The sequence below is a fragment of the Macrobrachium rosenbergii genome, chromosome 33 (assembly GCF_040412425.1).
Source record: "Macrobrachium rosenbergii isolate ZJJX-2024 chromosome 33, ASM4041242v1, whole genome shotgun sequence".
Classification (NCBI taxonomy): Eukaryota; Metazoa; Arthropoda; class Malacostraca; order Decapoda; family Palaemonidae; genus Macrobrachium; species Macrobrachium rosenbergii.
Window position 1 is genome coordinate 2357311 of NC_089773.1, and position 26055 is coordinate 2383365.

Genomic DNA, 26055 nt, shown 5'->3' on the forward strand with positions numbered 1-26055 from the left:
TTATTATTATTATTCAGGAGATGAACCCTTTCCATATGGAACAAGCCCACAGGGGCGTTGTTATATATATATATATATATATATATATATATATATATATATATATATATATATATATATATATATATATATATATATATATATATAAGGGCCCCCTGTGATGGGCTTGTTCCATATGAATAGGGTTCATGTACTGAACAACAACAATAATAATAATAATAATAATAATAATAATAATAACAACAACAACGATACTTAAAGACATATGTAAACAGGCACTTCAACTTATGGTATTTACAGCAAAGTGGTCCTTCTAATTACTCGTAAAAAAACGAGAGCAATAATAAAAATATGATTTTCAAGTAGTGTTGATAATCTTTGGAATTTATAGTGTATGTATAAATGCATAACCTAAATGTATAATGTGGAGAGAAATGGCGTTTATAAATACAGTAATAATATAAAAAAGACAATAAAGACTTTGTGATTTTTCATATGTCTGGTAAGATGTAGAGAGAAATGGGTCTTGTCAATATAATGATAATTAAAAATAGACCAAAAAATAATGATTTTTCATACATCGTTTAAGCTGATGGAAGATAGAACACAATCTCTTTATCTTCTCCAATGCATGTATATATATATATATATATATATATATATATATATATATATATATATATATATATATATATATATATATATATATATATATATATATATATATATATATATATATATATATATATATATATATATATATATATATATAATATATATATTTGTATTTTGTCTTTAAACAAATGTCTACTTTTTGGCCGTTTATCTGAGCAAGTAATATATGCATTTATTTATTTATCTGCTTTCTTTGCGTCTAAATAAATACATATTTATTATTATTATTTTTTTTTTTGAATGAGGTCGTTCTTTGAATGGCTCTGTTGTCGAGTTACACCCCACCTTTGACCTTCTCTTCAGCACAAACTAATCTTGCATTATTCATCCATTTGCTCGTCCTCTCTCTCTCTCTCTCTCTCTCTCTCTCTCTCTCTCTCTCTCTCTCTCTCTCTCTCTCTGTTACGCAACGCAAGTTGTAGAGAGCATTCAATTCAGAACTGAACAGACCAGCGTCCGATCCCCGAATGGACGATGAGGGAACTGCGTGGTTGTGTTTCCTAAAAATTGAATTTGTCTCTGTTCAAGTGACACGGGAATTATGTAGCTAGCTGTTAGTGGACTGTTGTGGATTTTAATAGAACAGGAGAGAGAGAGAGAGAGAGAGAGAGAGAGAGAGAGAGAGAGAGAGAGAGAGAGGAGAGAGCAGGACTGAGTGGTCAGTACTCTGTCAAAAGTTGTAACATCATTTAATTGAAAACGGGCTCTCTCTCTCTCTCTCTCTCTCTCTCTCTCTCTCTCTCTCTCTCTCTCTCTCTCTACGGCCTTCGATACATTTCAGTCTCTCGATCAAAACCTAACATTCTTCCGCCATCTCTTATCTTGTTTCGTCTGACGTTTTCCCCTCAAGAGATATTTATTCCATCTTCTTTACTTTTATCTAATAGAAAACTGTTGAGAAGGCTGTTCGTCTGTGGTCCGCACTTTCTGTCCGCCCCCAGATCTTAAAAACTGCTGAGGCTAGAGGGCTGCAAATTGGTATGTTGATCATCCACTCTCCACTCATCAGACATACCAAATTGTAGCCCTCTAACCTCAGTAGTTTTTATTTTATTTAACGTTAAAGTTAGCCATGATCGTGCGTCTGGCACAGCGATAGGTGCCAACAACGCAGGCCACCACCGGCTGTGGCTGAAAGTTTCAAGGGCCGTGGCTGAGAGTTTCATGGGCCTTGGCTGAAATTTTCATGGCCCGTGGCTGAGAGTTTCATGGGCCTTGGCTGAAATTTTCATGGGACGTGGCAGAAGTTTTCATACTGCATTATACATTGTACAGAAAACTCCATTGCGCATTTTTTACTTGTTTTTTTCACTCTCAAATCGTGGTCCTATTTATCTCTTCCATTTGTGCCTCTTCTTCTTTTATTCGGTTCGTCTTCTTTCCTCTGTGTTTCCAGAAAGACCTTTTCCTCCTCTTCACCACCGTCAAGATTCCCGGCTCTTTCTCTCTTCTGCCTTCATTTCTCTCTGTCCTATTCCCATTCCGTCTTATTCCTCTTTACATTCCTTTCTCTCATTCTGCTTCCCAATGTGTTCCTCCCTTAACTGTCCCTTTTCTTCTATTCATTTTTCTCTCTTTTCTTTCATTTTCCTTCATTGCCCTTTCCTTTCATTTCCTCTACGTTCCCTGCATTGCTCTTTCCTTCTCGTTTCTTATTCCTTCATTCCATTGCCTTTTCGTTCCTTTTATGTCATTTACCTTATTACCTTTCCTTTCCTTCATGTCCCTGACATTTCCTGCATTTTTCTATCTTCATATTTCCTTTCCTTCCCTCTATTTCTGTTTCCCTACCCTTCTCCTCTCTCCCTTCTCCTCCATTCTTTCTTTCCTTTCCATTGTTCCTTCTTCACTACCAGTCTAGTTTAAGTCAGTTATGTTCTTCATGAGATAAATATTCCATTTTGAATTTTTTTAAATCGAGAGAAAAACTACAAAGGCTTTGTTAAGATTGACTATATATATAATATAATATAATATAATATAATTATATATATATATATACTGTATATATATACATATGTTTATGTATTGTATATACATATATAATTATATATATATATATATATATATATATATATATATATATATATATATATATATATATATATATATATATATATATATTTGTGTATGTATGGATGTATAGGAATTAGAACGCTCTTGGTGAAGGAACAACAGAAAATAAAGAGTTAATCGCATGCATTGACAGCTACTGAAATACATTGCACGTCAAACCAGCTGCACTGATAGATTCCACTTCGTTCACCTTAACACGACAAATACAATTCCTGCAACAAGAGCAACAACAACAAAAAAAGCGAGCCTTCGTGTAAGCGCCCCTAATTCGCAGCGGATGTACGCCAGGACATGGAAAAGGTTGTGCGAGGCCAACGCCGCCCACCCCCGAAAGAAGCGGCGGCTGTTAACAGTTCCAACCATATTGTTTCCGATGATGTCCGCGTGTAAAGCTCGTATTCATCCCGGCCTGCATTGTTGCATGTAAAACATGGCGCTAGTTCCCCAGGCACCAACGACCTCCCGCGTCTTGTGATGCGGCCGCTGTTGTTTCGTCGGTAATGGGAGGTATAGCTTTTGCGCTTGGGGACCTGAGGGGCTAGGGGTGGGGTGTGGTGCGGGAGGAACACAACAGCCGAATGAGAAACAACATTCGGGACGTTGCAGCCATTATGCTAACACACACACACGAGAATCTACACGTCCGGCTCTGTAGCTAACTTCGATGGACCGTATACTTTGGGATGTGATAGCGATACAACGGCTCTCTCTCTTTCTCTCTCTCTCTCTCTGTGTTGGTTCCAAAATATGTATGTAATACATACATACATATATATATATATATATATATATATATATATATATATATATATATATATATATATATATATCTTATGATGCAAGGAAACTATATGCTAAAATATATAGAAGTGACTGGTTTGGTGGGAAGTGAGGTTCAGTCAAACGCGTTTTGCCTCCGTGGCCATTTTCTTTTGTCACGAATAAATTGGGCATAGAAGCCAGGCAGAGGACGTCAGAAGTAGTTCCAAAGTTGTGGGATAAGAAAATGGGGTCATAGGTTGCTTGTGAAGTGCCCCAAATGCTAGATGTTTTTGGTGACAATAAGGAGAAATTGCAGGACTGGTAAAAGAGCTTGAAATTTTATATAAAAGAGGCAACACAAGGTATGCAAAAGATTTGGAAGGGAATGGAAGGCTATTTTGAAGCTAGAATTAGAATGCACGATTGGATAGTTCTTCTTACAGCCCTTTCTGAAAGTGAACTGGGTGTTAAGTGAGACTGAAAAGTAAAAGTGAATTATTAGTGTAGTACGTGTATCACACATGATGAAAATGTTAGTACAGGGGAAAAGGTGGGCCAGTGTGTTTCAACTTGGTTGGTCATAAGGAGATAGCAGAGGATGCTATGCCAGAGAGAAGAGATCGAGAAAGTGTTGCTTGGACCGAGTGGAAATTCGGTTGGAATGGAAAGGCTTTAGTATTTTAGAAGGTTTGAGAAAGGTGACGATATTTATTGAATGCCTCCACTGCAGATCTTGTGGTAAGGGCCGTAGTAGCTCAGTAGGATTGTTGTCGGCTTGCACTCTGTAAGTGCCAGGTTCAAGTCTTGTTCAGCTGTCAATATTTTCTCCTGTCAAACGACCTGTGAGTTAGCAGTGGGGGTTTAGTAAAGAGGGCCTACTGTATATGGTTCTAGCTGCTGAGAAACACCAGAAGCCGTTGCCTTGCTCCTCCAGGTGTAACCTGATCACAGGGGCTTGGTCGCTGAACGTATGTTATTCAGTTTCTAGGCATTAGTCTGTTCCTTGCCTCAGGTGCGCATTGGCGACCTTTAGACCTTTAGACCTTTAACTAGTTAGCTAAATATCTTTGTTGACTGCATCCCATAAAATTACGTCCAAAATTCTTTAGCTATGTAAACAGATATGTGTACTGACTTAACAGAATTTTTGGCAGAAGGATTAGGCTAGGTAACCACATATCTATCCTGAATGCTCTTCCCTTTCTGATAATATAAGGTTTAAATTTTTGTAACTAAATTTCAACATTGACTGATTTTCTTACAGACCATGTAATAAATATTAGACTAAATAACGAAAGTTTTCTGAATAATGCTTCCCCTACAGATCTTGACAAGAGGGATTAGACTAGACCACTAGATGCCTTTACTGACCGCCATCTTTGCACACGAAGAATGCTCCCGTTCTGGTTGTAAATTTCGAATTAAACAAAAAAGGGGAAAAAATGAAAAACGTTGAAAGCTTCCTCTGGTATAAAAGTAACGTTACAATCGAAAAGTTGCTCCCTTCCTCGCCCCAACTTCTCCTGAACTTAATTATACTCCCTTTCTCCTCCGAGTTCCCACCAGAAGCCAATCTGTGAACGGAAGTTTGTTTTGTTGTCATAAATGAGGGAAGTTGCGATGGATGATAGATGGATACACCTTGACAAATGGCCTCCATCGCCTCTTCCAGCAGCCATTTAAACTCTCTCTCTCTCTCTCTCTCTCTCTCTCTCTCTCTCTCTCTCTCTCTCTCTCTCTCTCTCTCTCTGTATGTGTGCCAGTAATTTATCTTTTTTATAATATTTCCATTGTTATTTTACAAAAACTCTCTCTCTCTCTCTCTCTCTCTCTCTCTCTCTCTCTGCCAGTAATTTATCTTTTTTATAATATTTCCATTGTTATTTTACAAAACTCTCTCTCTCTCTCTCTCTCTCTCTCTCTCTCTCTCTCTCTCTCTCTCTCTCTCTCTCTCTCTCTCTCTCTATGAATGCTAATATTTTATCTTTTTTTGCAATTTACGTTTCAATTGTTATTACTGAAAATTCTCTCTCTCTCTCTCTCTCTCTCTCTCTCTCTCTCTCTCTCTCTCTCTCTCTCTCTCTCTCTCATTGCCAGTAATTTATCTTTTTTGCAATTTGCATTTCCAGTGTTATTTTAGAAAATTCTCTTTCTCTCTCTCTCTCTCTCTCTCTCTCTCCTGTTGTGTTTTTTCGGACTTTTTGCCAAATGGGGGTATTTTACCATTTTTAGGGGGGATTATTTCCTTATAATAATAATGATCCACTGCGTTTTTGTTAGGAGCGGGTTGGAATCACAAGATGCTGGTGATATCTTCCATGGCTGTTTCTAACATAGCATAACCTCATCTGGCGCAAGAATTCTCCACTAGTCAGAGTCTTCGGCCCTGAACCCTAACTACCAGATGGTACCATCCACACCGCAGCAATAATAATAATAATAATAGAATCAGAGTGGATCTTGTTTGTCCTTCCCTGGGTGACAGCCACCCTCCTCCTGCAAACCTGTTTGTCCGACCCGGGTGGGGGCGTTGTAGGTAGGGGATCAGGAAGGTAGGGGAGACATGACACATCCGCCATCCTCCTGCAAATCTGTTTGTCCGCCCCAGGTGGGGGTGGGGTAAGTAGGGGATTGGGAGGGTAGGGGAGACATGATAGGCAGCGCCGGGTTCCAGCACAACATAGCACGCGCCATCAAGCTCATCATAATAATATGTCACCAAAAAACAATTTGCAAATTAATTCAAGAGTAACTTGTATTTTTTCTATACAGAACCTAGAATGCGCCAAAATTTCTTTGGCGCAATCAAGTTTTCTGTACAGCGTATAAGCTCTTCGTTGGGTGAGTCGGTAGAACTGCTGACTGGCACTCGCTGGACCGGAGTTCGATTCCCTGGCCGGCTGATGAAGAGTTAGAGGAATTTATTTCTGGTGATAGAAATTCATTTCTCGCTATAATGTGGTTCAGATTCCACAATAAGCTGTAGGTCCAGTTGCTAAGTAACCAATTGATTCTTAGCCACGTAAAATAAGTCTAATCCTTCGGGCCAGCCCTAGGAGAGCTGTTAATCAGCTCAGTGGTCTGGTAAAACTAAGGTATACTTATGGTTGTACAACGTATAATCAAGGGACCGAAAATAGATCTCTCTTTCGGTGGTCTCGGTATAATGCTGTATGAGCCGCGGTCCATGAAACTTTAACTATGGCCCGGTGGTGGCCTGTTCTATAGCGTTGCCAGATGCACGATTATGGCTAACTTTAACCTTAAATAACATTAAAACTACTGAGGCTAGATGGCTGCAATTTTGTATGTTTGATGATTGGATGGTGGATGATCAACATACCAATTTGCAGCCCTCTAGCCTCAGTAGTTTTTAAGATTGAGGGCGGACAGAAAAAGTGCGGACAAAAAAGTGCTGACGGACAGACAAAGCCGGCACAATAGTTTCCTTTTACAGAAAACTAAAAGTCGTTCGGGGTGACTGTGGAAGAATGTTCTGAATCTCAGTATTGTGAACTCATTGCAACAAAACTGAATCCAAAGGCTTTTTTTCTAGCAACATTCTTACAAGCTGTTAAACGTGAAACCAGACGCTCATAGAATAGGTGATATCCACTTTGGATTCACTAACTGACAGACTGAATGGTTCATATCATTAAGCTTTCATTCTTGAAACAAAGGTCATTCACCCCAAAAATGAATTTATGCTATACAGAAAATATACAACACTGTCAGTGTAAATATATCTACTCTGACCAGTATTGTAACTGTTACAAATATGTGAGAGAGAGAGAGAGAGAGAGAGAGAGAGAGAGAGAGAGAGAGGAAACACACATGAAGAAGTAATACAGAGAGACAGAGAAAGACATAAAGAGAGGAAAGAAGGAATAGTTATTACACTCTGAAAAGAAACGAGAAAGTTCCAGTTCGGCACCGCCTGGGGATCACGGCCCCATGATTCTAAAGCACTGTGCTCAAAGGATAAGGGTCATGTCTGAATAACTTATACAGCAATATCTGCCTGTACTCACTTCAGATTGCCCGGTCGCAAACTTACCAAGGATGTCAATTCGATTATGTCTGGGCTACATATGGCGATAACTTTTGCTAATAGTATCTTTGACATGGGTTCGTGTAGATGTACTGAAGGGTAATTGTATTTTAGGTAATGTTGTATAATTAGCATATTTGCTTATCACCGCTCTTCAGGGCTTTTGGTTTTCCGTGAAAGAAAACTATTATAGAGATGGCTATTTGTCTGTCCGTCTGCACTTTTTGTGTCCGCCCTCAGATCTTGAAAACTACTGAGGCTATAGGGCTGCAAATTTGTATGTAGATCATTCACCCTCCAGTCATCAAACATACCAAATTGCAGCCCTCTAGCCTCAGTAGTTTTTATTTAATTTAAGGTTAAAGTTAGCCATGATCGTGCGTCTGGCACTGATATAAGTGCCGACAACATAGGCCACCACCGGGCCGTGGCTGAGAGTTTCATACAGCATTATACACTGTACAGAAAACTTTTCATACAGCATGATAAGCTATGCAGAAAACTCGATTGCACCGAAGAAACTTGGGCGCATTTTTTACTTACTTTTATCCAAATTACTTGTAACCAGAGTCATCTAAGCCCAGTTTACATAAGTAAGTAATTTGCTTTTGAGTGAGTTGCATAAAAAAGGAAAAATGAACCTGTAGTACATCTTAAACCTCTGTGATCCCGGGTAAGAAAGGTTATCAGACGCTCGCACATGAATCTGCGCATGCGTATGAAAATATACCCTTTCCAGGACTTAAGCCACATTGTGTTTTTCGTGCCCCCGGGAATAAGATAATAGTCTCCGACTGCTTATCTCCGCCTCCTGGATCCCCCTCCTAAGTTCCTTGTATTTAGATAACCCCGTCTTTCGGCAGCCAAAGTTAACCACTTCCTTATTACACAAGTTCTTATCTGCGCCAGTTTTAAAAGTGTCTCTTTCTGCGTCCAGGGAATCTGAAGGCAACGTCAGAACTACCTTATAAAAAGGCATCTTTTAGGACCTGGAGATGATGATTCCTATCTCTCGTACTCTAAAGTGGTCTTCTTTTTTTTTTTCTTTAAAAGAAACCTGTCGTGCTGGCTTTGTCTGTCCGTCCGCCCCTAGATCATAAAAACTACTGAGGCTGCAGAGCTGCAAATTGGTATGTTGATCATCCACCCTCCAATCATCATGCATACTAAATTGCAGCCCTCTAGCCTCCTCAGTACTTTTTATTTAATTTAAGGTTAAAGTTAGCAATAATTATTCTTCTAGCAACGTAACAACACAGGCCACAATGGCTGGATCAGAGTTTCATGGGCCGCGGCTCATACAGCATTTTACCGAGACCACCGAAAGATAGATTCGTTTTCGGTGCCTTGATTATACGCTGTACAGAAAACTAGATTGCGCCGAAGAAACTTCGGCGCATTTTTTACTTGTTATTTTCTGCTTATGGAAATCAAAGAAGAGTAGTATAAAATTGTTGCCCATTATCATATCAATTGATACACTTTGAAGCAGTTCTGATAAATGCTACTTTTGCTTTGATTTTCACATATCGTTTTCGGGCAAGAAAGACGGCGGTAGGAAGAACGAAAAAGAATAATAGAAATAATTCACAAAAATCTCATAATAGCACGAGTCAATAAAATGGCGGGGAAATCCAAAATAGTGAAAACGTAAACGTATATAAATATGGCTTTCGAGAACCTCTCGAAAGCTTTTGCATTTATATATATATTTCTTTACATATTTACATTTACACCATCGTGGATTTCTTCACCAACAATAATAACGGTGGTAATTAAGAGATATGGCGAACGCACTCCCACAATAAAAGGAGCGGCGTGTCTGCCATGAAAGGCCATAATCACCCGTAAAGATGACTGCCGAGAGAGGCCATCGCCGGGGCATAACTTAGCATTAATGATTACGATAAACACCCGCCCCCTCCCCCCACCTCTCAGGTCAGTCCTTATCATCATGGCCGCCTTTCGCCAACAGCCGCATCGCCCGGCAAAATATCTTTCATAAATAGCGTGTGGATGCCCTTTTCTCTCTCTCTCTCTCTCTCTCTCTCTCTCTCTCTCTCTCTCTCTCTCTCTCTCTCTCTCATATACTCCTATTTCTTTGCCTCATTAATCCATAGCATTCTTTTCTTTCCTTCCTACCTCTCTCTCTCTCTCTCTCTCTCTCTCTCTCTCTCTCTCTCTCTCTCTCTCTCTCTATATACTCCTAATTCCTGTGCCTCATTAATCCATAGCATTCTCTCTCTCTCTCTCTCTCTCTCTCTCTCTCTCTCTCTCTCTCTCTCTCTCTCTCTCTCTCTCTCTCTCTTTCTTACGTTTGATAAATACTTACTGTCAGTACCGATGACCTATGATATTCCAGTGTCAGTTAACAAAAACCAGGTAACAGTTAAACCTTTATGATACTTTGGTAATATAATTAATATAGCAATAACGGGATAATATTTGTGTACTGTATGCCGAGACCTATAATAAACATGATCCAAATCAGAACCACAGTAACATGACTACTAGCAAACTCGGTCCCAGATATTAGACAAAATGGAATTAGGGGTCATTTAGGAAAGTAAGTTAAAAGTTAAGTATACCTTAGTTTAACCAGACCACTGAGCTGATTAACAGTTCTCCTAGAGAGGGCTGGCCCGAAGGATTAGATTTATTTTACTTGGCTAAGAACCAATTGGTTACCAAGCAACGGGACCTAGGAAAGCAAAGCCCCAAAGTCAGGTAGGACATTGAGCCCTAGATTAGGTTAAGGTTTATTTCTTGAACTGCCATTCTTATACTTTTTGGTAAGATTGAGGGTTTCGTAGAGGGCAAAGCCTCAGTAGGGTAGGATTCTGATTCCTAGACTTTGTAAAGATGAATCCAGTGAACTGCCAATGTTTAACTAGTTGCCCTGTTTTACTTTTTTGTAAAAGAAAACTATTGAGATGGCTTTCTGTCTGTCCGTCCGCACTTTTTCTGTCCGCCCTCAGATCTTAAAAACTAGTGAGTTTAGAGGGCTGTAAACTGCTATGTTTATCATCCACCCTCCAATCATCTAACATACCAAATTGCAGCCCCCTAGCCTCCTCAGTAGTTTTTATTTTATTTAAGGGTAAAGTTAGCCATAATCGTGCATCTGGCACTGTTATAGGTGCCAACAACACAGGCCACCACCGTGCTGTGGCTGAAAGTTTCATGGGCCATGGCAGAGAGTTTCATACAGCATTATAGGTTGTACAGAAAACTTGATTGTGCTGAAGAAACTTTGGCGCATATTTTACTTGTTTACTTACCTGGTTTGATTGGTAACCGTATAAACAATCACCATCTGTAAATTAACTGCCCTTTAGAAGACTTGGTTATTCTGTTTATAAGGTAGCTCAGGTTACTTTTGATCATCAGCACCAACTCTGTAAGGAACTGGTTGTAAGGAAGAAATTTCATGTTTAGCCAGTATGAGCCACCAATGTCGTGTATGGTAATAGCAAGAGCAATGTAGTATGAGAAATGATTATGGTCAGGGATCTGAAAGCTCCTAAATTGCAGAGTTGTGATTTACAGAATACATGCGCAGAGCTTTAGAGCATTAAAAAAGCATATGTACACATCACAATATACAGTGTATATATATATATATATATATAGATAGATAGATATGCTGGAAAACACAATAATATATATATATATATATATATATATATATATATATATATATATATATATATATATATATATATATCAATTAAGTCAGTCGAGGATATGCGTAATGTGCTTGAAAGCTCCGCTGATTATACGCTAATGTTTTGGCACAGAGCATCTAAAGCAATCATTAAAGCTCATTCTCTCTCTCTCTCTCTCTCTCTCTCTCTCTCTCTCTCTCTCTCTCTCTCTCTCTCTCTCTCTCTTCGTGAGAGCTGTTTCCCGATAGTGACCATATCTCCATGTTCGCTAATGCTGGAGTAATTTGTCGAAATGGCCCCTCACTTCAATTTCCAACTCTAGGGCTGAAGCGCCGCTGTAGGGGTCCGAATTGCTCTGCCAAAAACATTTATAATCACACGGCATTAATTAAGCTGGAATCAATCGTTTTTCGGCTCAGTCGTTTCCCGCTGAGAATGGCCGAGCGTTTCAATTTGCCTCGCACTTCCTCCTCCTCCTCCTCCTCCTCCTCCTCCTCCTCCTCCTCCTCCTCCTCCTCCTCCTCCTTTTCTTCTTCTTCTTAACTCAGTTTCAATTTGCCTCGGACTCCCTCTTCCTTTTCATCCCTCCTCCTCCTCCTCCTCCCCTTCTTCTTCTTCTTCTTAACTCAGTTTCAATTTGCCTTGGACTTCCACCTCCTCCTCCTCCTCCTCTTCGTGTCTTCTTCTTCTTAGCTCAGTTTCAGTTCGCCACGGACTTCCTCTTCCTTTTTCATCCCTCCTCCTCGTCCTTCTCCTCTTCTTCTTCTACTTCTTAACTCAATGAGTTTGTGGAATATCAAAGAAAAAAAGCGGGCTTGCTTTGGAAAATGGAATGATTTTAGAATATGGAAATCCAACCTATTGGTAGACGTGAATCAGGCTTTGAAAAAATTCGATTGACATCAAAGGGATCCTGTACTCAAGTTCAGCTGAGTAATATTCATAAATATCATTTAATATTCTTGCAATTTTGAATTCATGCAAATGACTTTAAAGGAAGTCAAATAGTGTTGACATAATGATGGTTGTAAATTCACCGTCTGTCAATTATTAATGAAAATATTTTAATGATTCATTTCAGTGGGTTTTTTTTTTTGTCTAGAAGGGCTTCTATTTTAACTGTTTACACCTTTCTTAATTTCCAAATACTAACTTAACTATTCGTCTGAGCAACTTCCTCCCTTTGTATCTTCTTCATATTTAACATCCTCACTTCCCTGCCGTAAAGGAGGGCTGGCTCAACAGTCTCCTCATTCATTCATTCATTCCCCGTTTTGCTGCTTCTCTCTTTCAGACCTATTGCCGAAATTCCTCCGTCTCCCCCTCTGTGACTCACCTCTTCCTTCAAGATGCAATCATCGTTATGTTGGATTTAAACACGAATGTGAATCCAATTACTTCAATCAACCCTTGTTACTTACTTTAAATGTTTATCTTCTTGTCAGAAAACTTTTAAGATCTTTCACCACAACATGCAGCTTCTTCACACTATCATTTACTAGTGCTGTATCATCTGCAACCTTCTGCCACTTCACACTCATTGACTAGTGCTATATCACCTGCAACCTTCTGCCACTTCACACTCATTAACTAGTGCTATATCACCTGCAACCTTCTGCCACTTCACACTCATTGACTAGTGGTGTATCATCTGCAACCTGCAACCTTCTGCCACTTCACACTCATTGACTAGTGCTGTATCATCTGCAACTTTCTGCCACTCCACACTCATTGACTAGTGCTGTATCATCTGCAACCTTCTGCCACTCCACACTCATTGACTAGTGCTGTATCATCTGCAACCTTCTGCCACTCTGCACTCATTGACTAGTGCTGTATCATCTGCAACCTTCTGCCACTTCACACTCATTGACTAGTGCTATATCACCTGCAACCTTCTGCCACTTCACACTCATTAACTAGTGCTATATCACCTGCAACCTTCTGCCACTTCACACTCATTGACTAGTGGTGTATCATCTGCAACCTTCTGCCACTTCACACTCATTGACTAGTGCTGTATCATCTGCAACTTTCTGCCACTCCACACTCATTGACTAGTGCTGTATCATCTGCAACCTTCTGCCACTCCACACTCATTGACTAGTGCTGTATCATCTGCAACCTTCTGCCACTCTGCACTCATTGACTAGTGCTGTATCATCTGCAACCTTCTGCCACTCCACACTCATTGACTAGTGCTATATCACCTGCAACCTTCTGCCACTTCACACTCATTAACTAGTGCTATATCACCTGCAACCTTCTGCCACTTCACACTCATTGACTAGTGGTGTATCATCTGCAACCTTCTGCCACTTCACACTCATTGACTAGTGCTGTATCATCTGCAACTTTCTGCCACTCCACACTCATTGACTAGTGGTGTATCATCTGCAACCTTCTGCCACTTCACACTCATTGACTAGTGCTGTATCATCTGCAACCTTCTGCCACTTCACACTCATTGACTAGTGGTGTATCATCTGCAACCTTCTGCCACTTCACACTCATTGACTAGTGGTGTATCATCTGCAACTTTCTGCCACTCCACACTCATTGACTAGTGGTGTATCATCTGCAACCTTCTGCCACTTCACACTCATTGACTAGTGCTGTATCATCTGCAACCTTCTGCCACTCCACACTCATTGACTAGTGCTGTATCATCTGCAACATTCTGCCACTTCACACTCATTGACTAGTGCTATATCACCTGCAACCTTCTGCCACTTCACACTCATTAACTAGTGCTATATCACCTGCAACCTTCTGCCACTTCACACTCATTGACTAGTGGTGTATCATCTGCAACCTTCTGCCACTTCACACTCATTGACTAGTGCTGTATCATCTGCAACTTTCTGCCACTCCACACTCATTGACTAGTGGTGTATCATCTGCAACCTTCTGCCACTTCACACTCATTGACTAGTGCTGTATCATCTGCAACCTTCTGCCACTTCACACTCATTGACTAGTGGTGTATCATCTGCAACCTTCTGCCACTTCACACTCATTGACTAGTGGTGTATCATCTGCAACTTTCTGCCACTCCACACTCATTGACTAGTGGTGTATCATCTGCAACCTTCTGCCACTTCACACTCATTGACTAGTGCTGTATCATCTGCAACCTTCTGCCACTCCACACTCATTGACTAGTGCTGTATCATCTGCAACCTTCTGCCACTTCACACTCATTGACTAGTGCTGTATCATCTGCAACCTTCTGCCACTTCACGCTCATTGACTAGTGCTGTATCATCTGCAACCTTCTGCCACTCCACACTCATTGACTAGTGCTGTATCATCTGCAACCTTCTGCCACTCTGCACTCATTGACTAGTGCTGTATCATCTGCAACCTTCTGCCACTCCACACTCATTGACTAGTGCTATATCACCTGCAACCTTCTGCCACTTCACACTCATTAACTAGTGCTATATCACCTGCAACCTTCTGCCACTTCACACTCATTGACTAGTGGTGTATCATCTGCAACCTTCTGCCACTTCACACTCATTGACTAGTGGTGTATCATCTGCAACCTTCTGCCACTTCACACTCATTGACTAGTGCTGTATCATCTGCAACTTTCTGCCACTCCACACTCATTGACTAGTGGTGTATCATCTGCAACCTTCTGCCACTTCACGCTCATTGACTAGTGCTGTATCATCTGCAACCTTCTGCCACTCCACACTCATTGACTAGTGCTGTATCATCTGCAACCTTCTGCCACTTCACACTCATTGACTAGTGCTGTATCATCTGCAACCTTCTGCCACTTCACGCTCATTGACTAGTGCTGTATCATCTGCAACCTTCTGCCACTCCACACTCATTGACTAGTGCTGTATCATCTGCAACCTTCTGCCACTCTGCACTCATTGACTAGTGCTGTATCATCTGCAACCTTCTGCCACTTCACACTCATTGACTAGTGCTATATCACCTGCAACCTTCTGCCACTTCACACTCATTAACTAGTGCTATATCACCTGCAACCTTCTGCCACTTCACACTCATTGACTAGTGGTGTATCATCTGCAACCTTCTGCCACTTCACACTCATTGACTAGTGCTGTATCATCTGCAACTTTCTGCCACTCCACACTCATTGACTAGTGGTGTATCATCTGCAACCTTCTGCCACTTCACACTCATTGACTAGTGCTGTATCATCTGCAACCTTCTGCCACTCCACACTCATTGACTAGTGGTGTATCATCTGCAACCTTCTGCCACTCCACACTCATTGACTAGTGCTGTATCATCTGCAACCTTCTGCCACTCTGCACTCATTGACTAGTGCTGTATCATCTGCAACCTTCTGCCACTCCACACTCATTGACTAGTGGTGTATCATCTGCAACCTTCTGCCACTCCACACTCATTGACTATTGCTGTATCATCTGCAACCTTCTGCCACTCTGCACTCATTGACTAGTGCTGTATCATCTGCAACTTTCTGCCACTCCACACTCATTGACTAGTGCTGTATCATCTGCAACCTTCTGCCACTCCACACTCATTGACTAGTGCTGTATCATCTGCAACCTTCTGCCACTCTGCACTCATTGACTAGTGCTGTATCATCTGCAACCTTCTGCCACTTCACACTCATTGACTAGTGCTGTATCATCTGCAACCTTCTGCCACTTCACACTCATTGACTAGTGCTGTATCATCTGCAACCTTCTGCCACTTCACACTCATTGACTAGTGCTGTATCATCTGCAACCTTCTGCCACTTCACACTCATTGACTAGTGCTATATCAATTGCAACCTTCTGCCACTTCACACTCATTGACTAGTGCTATATCACCTGCAACCTTCTGCCACTTCACACTCATTGACTAGTGCTGTATCATCTGCAACCTTCTGCCACTCCACACTCATTGACTAGTGCTGTATCATCTGCAACCTTCTGCCACTTCACACTCATTGACTAGTGCTATATCACCTGCAACCTTCTGCCACTTCACGCTCATTGACTAGTGCTGTATCATCTGCAACCTTCTGCCACTTCACACTCATTGACTAGTGCTGTATCATCTGCAACCTTCTGCCACTCCACACTCATTGACAAGTGCTGTATCATCTGCAACCTTCTGCCACTCCACACTCATTGACTAGTGCTGTATCATCCTCAACCTTCTGCCACTCCACACTCATTGACAAGTGCTGTATCATCTGCAACCTTCTGCCACTCTGCACTCATTGACTAGTGCTGTATTATCTGCAACCTTCTGCCACTTCACACTCATTGACTAGTGCTGTATCATCTGCAACCTTCTGCCACTCCACACTCATTGACTAGTGCTGTATCATCTGCAACCTTCTGCCACTCTGCACTCATTGACTAGTGCTGTATCATCTGCAACCTTCTGCCACTCCACACTCATTGACTAGTGCTGTGTCATCTGCAACCTTCTGCCACTTCACACTCATTGACTAGTGCTGTATCATCTGCAACCTTCTGGCACTCTGCACTCATTGACTAGTGCTGTATCATCCTCAACCTTCTGCCACTCCACACTCATTGACAAGTGCTGTATTATCTGCAACCTTCTGCCACTCCACACTCATTGACTAGTGCTGTATCATCTGCAACATTCTGCCACTCCACACTCATTGACTAGTGCTGTATCATCTGCAACCTTCTACCACTCTGCACTCATTGACTAGTGCTGTATCATCTGCAACCTTCTGCCACTCCACACTCATTGACAAGTGCTGTATCATCTGCAACCTTCTGCCACTCCACACTCATTGACTAGTGCTGTATCATCTGCAACCTTCTGCCACTCCACACTCATTGACTAGTGCTGTATTATCTGCAACCTTCTGCCACTCCACACTCATTGACTAGTGCTGTATCATCTGCAACCTTCTGCTACTCCACACTCATTGACTAGTGCTGTATCATCTGCAACCTTCTGCCACTCTGCACTCATTGACTAGTGCTGTATCATCTGCAACCTTCTGCCACTCCACACTCATTGACAAGTGCTGTATCATCTGCAACTTTCTGCCACTCCACACTCATTGACTAGTGGTGTATCATCTGCAACCTTCTGCCACTCTGCACTCATTGACTAGTGCTGTATCACCTGCAACCTTCTGGCACTCCACACTCATTGACTAGTGCTGTATCATCTGCAACATTCTGCCACTCCACACTCATTGACAAGTGCTGTATCATCTGCAAACCTTCTGCCACTCCACACTCATTGACTAGTGCTGTATCATCTGCAACCTTCTGCCACTCTGCACTCATTGACTAGTGCTGTATCATCTGCAACCTTCTGCCACTCCACACTCATTGACAAGTGCTGTATCATCTGCAAACCTTCTGCCACTCCACACTCATTGACTAGTGCTGTATCATCTGCAACCTTCTGCCACTCCACACTCATTGACAAGTGCTGTATCATCTGCAAACCTTCTGCCACTCCACACTCATTGACTAGTGCTGTATCATCTGCAACCTTCTGCCACTCTGCACTCATTGACAAGTGCTGTATCATCTGCAACCTTCTGCCACTCCACACTCATTGACTAGTGCTGTATCATCTGCAACCTTCTGCCACTCCACGCTCATTGACTAGTGCTGTATCATCTGCAACCTTCTGCCACTCCACACTCATTGACTAGTGCTGTATCATCTGCAACCTTCTGCCACTCTGCACTCATTGACTAGTGCTGTATCATCTGCAACCTTCTGCCACTCCACACTCTTTGACAAGTGCTGTATCATCTGCAACCTTCTGCCACTTCACACTCATTGACTAGTGCTGTATCATCTGCAACCTTCTACCGCTCGACACTCATTGACAAGTGCTGTATCATATGCAACCTTCTACCACTCCACACTCATTGACAAGTGCTGTATCATCAGCAACCTCTGTTACTCCATATTTCATTCCCTGCACATTTTCTTAACCCTAAACTTTGCACATACGGTCTTCAATAAATCTGGTCGAAATTGGATTGCAGGCCTTGATAAAAATGGACCTCAGCATAAAAGGTGCAAATTGAGAAATGTTGACATAAGAAAGCGCAGTCATTTCTTGAGGGAAAGAGGATTTTGAGGATACGTTGAATGTGGTTGATATAAAAGAGGCATACATGAATGATTCAAGACTGAAAGGGACTAAAGGCAGTTTTGAGAATGCTTATTTCAAATGCCAACATGTTAAACATGTTTAGCTTGTCTACTGGTATAGTGGTTAGTGTCGTGGAATGCCACTCGGATGTGGCTGGTTCACGTCTCCCCCAGGGCGATAAAAAATCACTGGCTCTGCATCGTGATCAGTTACTGCTGCAGTGTGGGGTCTGCTGCAGTGGGAGGTTAGAACCAACATCCTTTGGAAGCTTCAAGAATTTCAAGTCAGTGGCCCCTTTGGTGGGCTTGTGCCATGTGAATAGGTTTCTTCTACTGAAATAATAATAATAATAATAATAATAATAATAATAATAATAATAATAATAATAATAATAAAGAATAAGAAGGCACTAGAAATTGCTGGAATTACTCGTGGATGCTGTTGTATGGTATTGTAAGTGCAGTTGCTTGATTATTCCAGTTTTGAAAGTATGTCTTGATGAGAGAAATGTTCCAAGTGACTGAAAGAGATAAGTATTTGTGAGGATTATAGATGCTTAATATTTCTAGTATGAGCTTGTTGGCTCACGCTATGCACGCTGGAACCCGGCGCTGCTGCCTCCCTTCCTCCCGTTCCCCTACCTACTCTGCCCCCACCCGAGGTGGACAAACAGGTTTGCAGGAGGAGGGTGGATGTTTCCTCTACCCTCCCGCTCCCCTACCCACCCTGCCTCCACCCAGGGTGGACAAACAGGTTTACAGGAGGAGGGTGGATGTCTCCCCTACCCTCCAGTTCCCCCCCCCTTACCCTGCCTCACCCGGGGCGGACAAACCGGTTTGCAGGGGGTCGGTGGCTGTGCGATGTCTCCCCTGCTGGAAAAGATTTATTTGGTAAAGTAAGGCTGGTAGCAGAGATTAACAGATGATGAGCAGTGTTGGTTCAGAGAAGGGAGTGGTGTGTAGTTCAAGCACTTGCTGGGAAAATGTGTTGTGAGAATTTTCAGGATGAAAGTAAAACGTTGTATGTACATGGCGTACTGAAAGCTGCTGTAAATCATTGATAGAATAGATTGAAATGTGATGAGAATGCCTTGTGCAGAGGGTAATGTGTTGGGAACAATTAGAATTATTTTCTGAAGAAAGAAAGCCTGTGCTAGATCTAGACAGACGGGAGAGTAACTGGTTTCGTGTGAAAAAGGACCTAACACAAATATTAGACCAGTCTGAGAAAACCTTGAATTGTAGGTGCATAGTTGTGGGATAAGAAAAGAATTGTGAATAAAGCAACAGAGTAACTGGTGGCTAATTTTTGCATAGGATACAATATTAGTTGGTGATGAAGAAGAGACACTGCAGATACTGGTAACAGTGTTTGATAGCTCCTGAAAAAGAAATTGTTTAAGTGAATCATAGCCAGAATAGGGAAGTGGGAGTAAAGAAAAATAAGGGACGTGGAGAAATAATTGCCGGTATGGATAGTGGAAAAATGGAAGGTTTTGGTCCACTCAGTAGCCTGTTAAAGGCAGCTTCCCATAGGACCCCAACTGCAACCTTTTTCATTCTCTTTCTTCCAACTTACTTTCCTCAACACTCTCCTAAAAATTGATTCACAGCGCAACTGCAGAAGGTTTTCGTTCTGTTACACCTTTCAAACCTTTCTACTGTCGATTTCCAATTCAGCGCTGAATGACCTCATAGGTCCGAGCGCTTGGCCTTTGGCCTAAATTCTATATTCTATTCTGTAAAATTACAATCCCTCTGAGGAACAAGAGCTGTGGGTAAGTGGTCTTGTAATAATAATAATAATAATAATAATAATAATAATAGTAATAATAATAATAATAATAATAATAATAATAATAACAATAACAATAATAATGTGTGTAATAAAAATCCACAATTATATAGTAAGTATATTACTATGTAGAATATGTAAAATAAACCAAAGACTTTGGAACACTTGAACGGTGTTCCTCATCGGTGCTACTATTTACTATATAATTGTGGATTTGTATTACACATTGTTTTTCACGAAATTGTGAATCTATTAGCAGTAATAATAATAATAATAATAATAATAATAATAATAATAATAATAATAATAATAATAATAATAACAGTCTCATCTTCCGAGGGTCCTCTTCAGGCGAGGAACGGCAATGGGATTAAGTTTTCCTTGTCCTCGCGACAAAGACAATAAAGACAATGGAAGGCTGTAATTCCATCCCCTTCAGCACTTCACAAAGAACTGATTACTAGTCTTGTTCTCAACAACAAAAATGGAGGAAAGGAGAAAAATATATAAAGATTAAATTCTCCCAGACAAAGAAGACTTGACTCTCTCTCTCTCTCTCTCTCCTCAAAAACGTAATAGATGAAGAATTCTCTCTCTCTCTCCACATGATGGACTAAGAAGTCTTTGAGACATCCTAATCCTTGTAACTCTCTCTCTCTCTCTCTCTCTCTCTCTCTCTCTCTCTCTCTCTCTCTCTCTCTCTCTCTCTCTTTTATGATAAGGAATAAAGGCGTACTTGTGTTTCTTTAAAATCTAGTTTACCTCTGATGACCTAAACACTTGATTAGGGACCCTGGTAACGGAATAGCCTCATTGCCTCTTCGAGGTAATTGTCACACCACCGGGGTAAACTATTCTCTCTCGCTCTCTCTCTCTCTCTCTCTGTGCTGATTCTCAGATTGGTACTCCTTGTAAGAATGGACAAATTAATTTAGTCTTGTCTTTTATCTGATGCAAAGGAAGAATATAATTAGATAATTTGCATTACTTTTTACCGGGACATTTTCAGAATTATTGCTTGAGCCAACTTCATTAGCTAATTGTCAAAAGTGACCAAGTCCCCTCCGTGTTTTATGAGAAGATTTTATATATTAGCTTCGTGAACGAGAAAATCGTATTTTTCTCTTCAAAGAAGGCCAGTGAAAGTCCAGGGGTGTATATATATATATATATATATATATATATATATATATATATATATATATATATACATATACATACATACACATATATGTATATATATGTGTATACATATATATATTTAATGTGTTGGGGTGGGTTTCAGTGGAGGACTCCTTTCTTCTTGTGGTGAGATTCGAACCCGTGCCCATTGAAAGAGAGTTTACGACTCTGCTCATTTCATTGAAATTCTTATACTTGTGTTTGTCCTGTGTTTTGTCTTCCACAAATCTCCACTCATCTCCACCCTCCCTCCTCGTAGTTGTCACCCAAGGAGGTCTGGATCTTCACCTTCCCGGAGTTAAGTGAAGAACTTGTCCAAGCCATTTCCCTTTCATCATTATCTAATCTACAAATGGAACTTTTGTAATTTCACGTACAGTATCATTTCTTAATAAATCTTGCCATCTGACTCCTAATATTCTTGAATATTCATTCAGAAGGGATAGTTCGAATGAAGTGCTGAGTCAGGAAGTTGGGGAAAACACGCTTGTATGCTAGGCAGTTAGCCTGCCCAGGTAATTCCTCGTGTGCAGTGGCACTCAGGTTCCAACTTCTTTTATGACTTGCATGGCCTAGTGGGCAGCGCCCTTGCCTTTCAATTGTAAGACCTGGTTTCGCTCCTGATGTGAGTCAGAAATCTATTTCTGTTCCACACGTGATTGTGTTGATTATTTCTATCACATTCACTCAGAAGGGATAATTCGAATGAAGTGCTGTCAATTGGGTCACTGCTGAGTTGGGAAGTTAAGGAAAGCAGGGAAAACACGCTGGTATGCAAGCAGTTAGCCTGCCCAGGTAAAGCCTTAGGTACAGTTGTACTTGGGTTCCAACTTCCTTTATGACTTGTATGACCTGGTTGGCAACGGCCTTTCCTTTCATTTGAAAGACCTGGGTTCGATCCTGATGCAAATCAGAAATTTATTCTTCCTGAAGCTACTTCCTCAAGTCAACAAGACCTCTTTGCTATTTTAGCTTGTCATACCATGATTTCACATCTTACTTTGTCAATTTTTCATAAGTTGTATTTTAATAGAGATCTTTCACTTTTTCATTAGTTGTATTTTAACAGAGATCTTTCACATTCACAATTGTTCCTTGATCTCCTTTTCCTGCCGAGAGAGAGCAACCAGATTCGCTGAACAGCAGAAGCACCAGTATGCAGTAAATGTGCCTCGCTGTAGAACATCTCAGTTCCAGAGGTCCTTTATTCCTCCTCACACCGTTGGACTGTGGAACTGCCTCCCTTCAGAGGATGTCGTGCAGTTGGAACATCAGAAGTTCAAGCGAAGCTGTAATGCATTGCTACCCTGATGCTATTCACCTTGAATTTTAATAATTTACTTACATTTTTATTTATTTATCTGTTTTTCTTACAACTGACCCCTCTTACTGTATGTACCCCTACCTTCTGTTACTTCTTTCGAATGAACACCACATTCTTGGGAAGCTTCAGTTTCAAGTCAATGGCCCCTTTGGTGGGCTTGTCCCATTTGAATGGGGTTCATCTTCTGAATAATAATAATAATAATAATAATAATAATAATAATAATAATAATAATAATAATAATAATAATAATATCCTTTGGAAGCTTGAATTTCAAGTCAATGGTCCCTTTGGTGGGCTTGTTCCATTTGAATGGGGTTCATCTTCTGAATAATAATAATAATAATATAATACTAATAATAATAATTTACGTGCATATAGCAATCCAGATCGTATTGGACATTATGTATAATCGTACTTTCGTCTGGAGTTTCAGTCTATTTAATTTCCAAATCTTCTGCAACATGACCTTTTTTTTATTAGCCTCTCTTGTCTTTTATTGAATTCCAGCACTAGAGAACCCGTACTGGATATTCTTGCCCTTAAATATTTAAGAAATGTAAAATATACCGAAGAAATGTAACCTCATTAATCCTATAAACATCTAATGCTATTTCACTCCTTGGTGCAAACTCTGCCGGAGCTTCGTGATTAAAACAGGATCATTTTCATACTCTATATGTATCAGCTTCCTTCTCCAAACATTATTATTATATAATTGAATAATAATCATTCTAATAATTATAATATTAAAATCCGAGTGGATCTTGTTTGTCCTTCCCCAGGTGACAGTAGGGGAGACATGACACAGCCACCCACCCCAAGCAAACCGGTTTGTCCGCCCCAGTTGGGGACAGGGTTGATGGGGGAGTGGGAGGGTAGGGGATACATCTACCCTCCTCCTGCAAACCGGTTTGTACGTCCCAGGTGGGGGCAGGGATGGTAGGGGATACATCCACCCTCCTCCTGCAAACCGGTTTGTCCGCCCCGGTTAGGTACGGGGTAATTAGGGGAGACAGCGGCGCCGGTTTAGAAGCTCATAATGACAGTAAATGATAAAATCCACGAGAAGGCAGATGGCGAAGGTGAAATCACATTCCTGGAACGACCCCGCTAATAACTGCAAATTCGCTTGACAAGACCCCTTCAACATTAACTTTGCATCAACTTCGCTCACGGGTAATTAACAATTGGTCTTGCATATTTAACGGGAATGTCCCAGTGACGCAAGACATTCCATATTATTGGTATTTGGACGCTGTCAACTGCCTTTTGGCGATTGGCGAAAGTCATCGGAAGGGGATTGTCAGTATATGCTTTTATGTATGTATATATATATATATATATATATATAGAGAGAGAGAGAGAGAGAGAGAGAGAGAGAGAGAGAGAGAGAGAGAGAGAGAGAGAGAGAGAGTCTTGCCCTTTATAAAGAGATTTCAACCTTAAAGGACTTAATAAAGCCCCATTCCCTCATCCAAGCCAATAAATGGTAGCGGGAAAAGGCCGTAATGAAAAGAGACGGGCAGAATGGGAACCGATTTCTGTCAGTTTTACTTTTCTGTAAAAGAAAACTGTTATAGAGATAGCTAGATCTTAAAAACCACTAAGGCTAGAGGGCTGCAAATTGGTATGTTGATCATCCACCCTCCAATCGTCAAACATACCAAATTGCAGCCCTCTATCCTCAGTAGTTTTTATTTTATTTAAGGTTAAAGTTAGCCATGATCGTGAGTCTGGCACCGCTATAGGTACCAACAACACAGGCCACCACCGGGCTGTGGCTGAAAGTTTCATGGGCCGCGGCTGAGAGTTTCATGGGCTGTGGCTGAGAGTTTCATACAGCATCATACGCTGTACAGAAAACTCGATTGCGCCGAAGAAACCTCTTCGCATATTTTTACTTATTTGTGTTTGCGAATGTATTCATTATAAAGTAAGAATTGATTTAAAGATATTTCTCCCTTTTTACCCCCAAGATGATTGTGTCTTCCGGTGTCGATGACCGTACTCGTTGCGACGCCAGTTTTTATAAATCCGCCATTCAGTTAACCACTCAGTTCCTGTTACGTATGATATAGAAACGCCTAGATTTGCCCCTGAAAAATGACGTTAGTCTAATTCTTTCTCATTAAACATGAAAGTCGATGCATACGAGATAGAAATTTGAGACGAGTATCTCCTGTGTTGATAAGAGAGAGAGAGAGAGAGAGAGAGAGAGAGAACTTGTATTTCCAACCTCTTCATTTTTTTAGAGTTCAAGAAACAATCTTTTCCGCCAGGCCGAAGATGACGAGGGGACGTTTATTCGATTTTCTCGCTGTTGTCAATTCTTTCCTTTCGGCTCGGGACGTCTCTCAAAGGTCTCCTCGTGATCTTTGTCATCTTCTCGCGTCTGTCCGGCGTCGATGATACGAACGAGTCTGGTATACCTGTCTGAGAGACCCACTTATCTGGTATTACCACTTTGTTTCCTCCTTACTAAATCTGGCGACCCCGTAGGGGGGTAATGCCGTCAGTGCACCTCGCAAGGTGCACTGTAGGCATTATTCAAGGTTCTTTGCAGCGTCCTTGCGGCCCCTAGCTGCTTTAACCCCTTCCATTACCATTGCTTTACCACCATTCATGTTATCTATCCTCCATCTTGCTATTCACCCTCTCCTAACAATTCATTCTTAGTGCAACTGCTTTGTGATCATTCATAGTGCAGCTGCTTTCTGATCATTCATAGTGCAGCTGCGAGGTTTTCCTCCTGTTACACCTTCCAAGTCTTTCCTCTGTCAGTTTCCCTTCCAGCGCCGAATGACCTCATAGGTCCCAGCGCTTGGCCTTTGGCCTAAATTCTATGCTCTGTTCAAGGTGTGTGTGTGAGAGCGAGAGGGAGGAATTATCTGTAGTATTACCTGTAGTTCCACACCTCTGGGATGGGGGGTTATGACCTTGTCGAGGTTTTCCTGTAGTGATTTCGCTCGTTAATTGTACAGGTGTTGAAGACAATTGTCATATATGACCATATAATTGGCTGTGAGGTGCTAGAAGAGAGAGAGAGAGAGAGAAAGGAATTGTATCACAGTCCGAGTTGAGGCTTGAACTTGGGACCGAAGGCGTACAGGTCGCCGACTGTCCCGCGGTGCTGCTAATACCTGTTTTCACGTATGAATGTATCCAAAGGTTTAATAATATGCTTTGTTTGCATAATACATGAGAGGTGTTTATATCAGGTTTCCTGAGAAATCCAGATTGCATCAGAATTATGTACCTGGTAGGTGCTTTACTGTGGTGGATCACAGACAGGTGGAGCAGTTAAAAGGTAACACTGGTAAATTAGAACCGCAGGGAGAGATATCTGTAAAATAAAACACTGGTATATCAGGCTGGGAGAAATTCAGGTACAACTGTAACAACAA